General features: G+C 36.0%; 1 pseudogene; it reads right to left on the reverse strand.

Moving 5' to 3' along the window:
* Positions 1 to 4180: 4180 nt before the first annotated feature.
* Positions 4181 to 4360, reverse strand: LOC115506098 (annotated as a pseudogene).
* Between the last annotated feature and the right edge of the window lie 202 nt (positions 4361 to 4562).

Consider the following 4562-nt stretch of genomic DNA (forward strand, 5'->3'; position numbering starts at 1 on the left):
GGAAATACTTAGCATTGAGTCCTTTAGTTCATATTAGATCTTGCCAGGCCTGTATTACGCTCTCTAGGGTACCAGATGAATGTCAAATTACCAGAGTATCTAAAAAGCAATGAAATTCTGATAAGGAAATTTCCAATCTGCTTCTTTCTATAAAGCACATGATGACATATATATGTACATATATATTTTGTATATAAATTTTTATACTATATAAAGTTGAGTCAGCTTATTGTCAATAATAATTTTTTATAAAGTTATCAAGAGAAAGTCAGTGTTGTTGAAAGATTTAAGTGGCAAAGAGAAAGTATATAGTACAGGGAGAATGTCCTAGAATATTACTGACTTACGAACATAACGTGTGTGCCAGGAAGCTCCTTTTTATTAAGGAACACTTATTCCATTTGAAACAGGCATCATATTTTATGTAAAAATATCTGAATATTTTTCTCTAAATTTAGATTGATATTTCATATATTTGAGTTTGATATATATGTGTTTTTGCCCTAAATGATACCATGCATTCTGTCCCTAGTGTCTCTGTATTGATCCAGGATTGGCATGTATAGCATTATGCAGTATTGTATTTTAAACTAGGTGCTGATAAGTAATAGTACTTTCTGCAATTGTATGCCTTTTAAAAATAGAATAAACTGTAATTTTACTTTGGTACTCTTAGCAAATGCATTTTATGTTTTAATTATGAAATATTTGCTGAAATTTAGGGAAACTCTTGATGTTTGGAATCAAGTTGACTTGTAGGGTAGAGGAGAAATTTTAATAATTATGGCAAAGGAGATTTTATCCATTTCTAGCAATAAGTTATGCCTATGATAGCGTGCTTGCTGTCCCATATCAGGCTAAGGGTGTCATTCATGAATAAGTCATGCTTTGTTAATGTGTTTTTTTCCCCCCATGCAGTACTTGCAAGTTTTATAGACAGATCAAGTAATGTGTCTTTTTTAAAAAAAAAACATAGAATATGAAAAGGGCAAGTTCCAGTATTAGGTGGTATCTATATCTGTATACCGAGCTTTTTAAGCTCTTTGCCATGCTAGGAAAGCAGGATTCAGTTTGTTTTTATATAACAACTTTATTAAGCTTACTTTTAAATATAACAGCTTTACTTATTTTTAAATTTTTTATTTTAAAAACTAATTAATATTTAATTTTAATTCTAACTAGACTTTATTCTTTAGAGAAGTTTTAGGTTCACAGAAAAATTGAGGGCAGGGCACAGAGATTCCCATGTATCTCCTGCTTCCACACATGCACCTCTTCTTTCCCCCTTTATCAACATACTCCACAAGAATGGTACATTTACTACCAACGATGAACCTGTATTGACATATTATAATTACCCAAAGACTGTAGTTTACATTAAGATTCATCCTCAAGTCAGTATATGTAGCATTTTTGTAGATTTCAGTGTGCATGTTACAGAGATCTGATGTTCACCTGTATATGTAAACCTGTATATGTATATTTTTAAAAATTTCAAATAATTTTTTTTTATTTTTGAGAGAGAGAGAGAGAGAGAGAGACAGAGACAGACAGAGTGTGAGCTAGTTAGGGACAGAAAGAGAGACACAGAACCTGAAGCAGGCTACAGGCTCTGAACCATCAGCACAGAGCCCGATATGGGGCTCGAATTCACGATCATGACCTGAACCGAAGTGGGACGCTCAACTGACTGAGACTCCCAGGCAAGCCAAAACCTATATATTTTTAAATTTTCCTGGAATTTTCTTCTTTGTCTGTGGGTTATTTAGAAGTGTGTTGCTTAACTTCCAAATATTTAGGGATTAGTTCTTATAAATTTCTGTTACTGATTTTTAGCTTAATTATACTATAATTGTAGTAGTTTTCTATGGAAGCTATGGAATAAATTATAGTAAACTTAATGGCTGAAAACATTACAAATTTATTATCTTTCAGTTCAGTAGTTGAGGATTATGAAGTGGTTTCCTTGGGTGAAAATAGATGGATGAATGGATAAAGATAATGTAATATATATATCATGGACTATTATTCAGCCATAAAAAAGAATGAAATCTTGCCATTTGTAATGACCTGGTTGGAGCTAGGGAGTATAATGCTAAGCAAAGTAAGTGAGTCAAAGACAAATACCATGTGATTTCACTTATATGTGAAATGAGGAAAAGAAACAATGAGCAAAAGAAACAAAGGAAACAAAACAAATGAGCAAAAGAAAAAGAGAGACAAACCAAGAAACAGACTCTTAGCTGTAGAGAACAAACAGAAGGTAAGAGGGTAGGGGGATGGGTGAAATAGGTGATTGGGAGTAAGGTGGTGGTGAGCCCTGACTGGGTGTTGTTTGGAACTATTGAATAACTCTATTGTATACCTAAAAGTAATATTACACTGTATGTTAACTATACTAGAATTAAAATGAAAACTTAATTAAAAAATTTAAAAAAGTCCCCAACCCATTTATATATTGTAATGAAAGATGTTACTTGAAGGACAGTTTATACACAGTATAGTTTGAAGCATTAAGCATATGACTTTTTCTTTTGTTTTGTTTTGTTTTCTTTTCTACAACTTGAATATTTATTGAACAGATACTACTAAAATACCTAAAACACACGGGGTACTTGTGGGTGCATCAGTAAAGATCACATTGTTAAAAAGCCTGCATTTTTACCAGTGCACAGCTGCAACACTGCATAAATGCTACAGGTGCAGAGTACTGTTTTCTTGCTCTATTTACACAGCTGATATAACTATTCTAACAAAGAAGGATGCGGAGGAAAACGCACAAGAAACTCAGGCCAGTAAGGGAGCAAGAAGAGAATGAAGAAGTGCAGTGTGTGCATCACCAGTGTTAATAGTCAGAAGCAGAACAGTACAGAACAAAGCTTGCTCTCTCAGAAGAAGAGCTACAAGACAGTTAAATAAAAGTTAAGGTGGGCCTTCAGACTGGCTCATACAACAACAATCCATGAGTAGATGGTATTGTCTGATTATATCTTTCTTTATCCATTTCACTGGGAGCTGGGACAGAAATGTTAATTGTACACCTTCCTTCCTTCCTTATTAAAATTGGTAAAAAAGAGCACTCTACCTTTAAAAAAATTATAAAGACATTTTTTCCAACTTAATTTTTGGGGAAAGGTGTAATTTTCATACTCCTACTCAGATGCCAGGGTTTTTTTTTTTTTTTTTTTTTTTTGGATTTTTTTGAAGAGGACATTTATTTTAAAAGTTTGCCCCCCCCAATATCTTTTCAAACAAAAGAACCAAAAGAGACCCCTAAAAATGCCTGTAAAATTATTGTTTTTCTTTCTCTAAGCTAGACAGGTGAGGCTCCCAAAAAGAAGTAAGTAAATAAGAGTTTTGTGGTTGCTCCCACTCCAGTGACTGTGTGTCCATGAGCGCCAGCCAAGAGATGTAAGTCTCTTACTCTCTCTGGTAGCATTTGTCCAACCTACAACACTGAAGAAGAAAGCCTCACTGAGGACACAAGGAAACAAGTCAATCCAGTCTAGAGAACAACATTCAGGCAGAGTACCAACACCTTCATAGAACATGGAAATAAAAAGTAACTCCATCAGAGCTACCTCGCCAAGAAGCATGTTGAAAGTCCAAAATAACACCGTTCATCAGTGCCTCAGGTCCTGTGGTAGCATCTTGACCGCTTACCACAAGGAAACAACGAGTTTCAAACTAGTTCTATACATCAAAAAAAACAAATGGATAAAATATAGAGATATACAGACAACTGATGAACATAAACTACTAGGGTTGTTACATCCAAATTGAAAAAAAAATTGGGGACTCTCAGCCTCGGCAAGAAGCAGAGTGAGCTTCAGGAGCTGTGTGAGTGAAAAAGCAGGAGTGGACCTGTGGGTGAGAGCAGAGGGAGTCTGAGTTGTGCAAGACACCATCGTCGAGAGCCAGGCCTGAAGGCCCACCCCTAAGGGTTGTAAATGTCGATTCACAGTGTGAAATTATGAGCATTTTCACTTGAGTCAAGATGATTAAAAGCTGGTTGGATGACACCCATTTTTTCTACTGCAAATTCTCTAAAGCAAGGCTCAGAGTCCCATAGTTTCTTCTTATACTTGATGATTTACACAGAAAAAATTCCCATATACGATATCACGATCTCATCAATACCAACACACCGATACAAATGGAGGTGTTATGATTAAAAAGATTAGAGGTGACTGATGCCTGGGGAGTGGAGTTCGTTGCTGCCAAGAGGAGCCAGGGAGGCAGCATCCATCTCTTCATCCTTTTGCCCTTCACCTCCTTTGGGACAGGAAGTCTTTCCACAGGAAGCTTTCCCTCCATTTCCTTGTCTGACCCAGACAGACAGCTCTGGGTAATAAGCCATTCTGAGAGTTGTAACAGTCTTGGCTTTGCACCCTCTGTCTCGTCAGTCCAGGGAGACCAACAGACAAAAGTTCACTCTCTCCTCTCTATACCTGAAACACAAATGTGGATGAAGAAGGGCATCATGCTAGAAAAGACATCTGGGGTGGAGGAGGGAGGTACATGACTTTTCCCATATGTTTCTACACATAAGATTAAAAACA

This window comes from Lynx canadensis, chromosome A1 (assembly GCF_007474595.2).
Source record: "Lynx canadensis isolate LIC74 chromosome A1, mLynCan4.pri.v2, whole genome shotgun sequence".
In the NCBI taxonomy this organism is placed as follows: Eukaryota; Metazoa; Chordata; class Mammalia; order Carnivora; family Felidae; genus Lynx; species Lynx canadensis.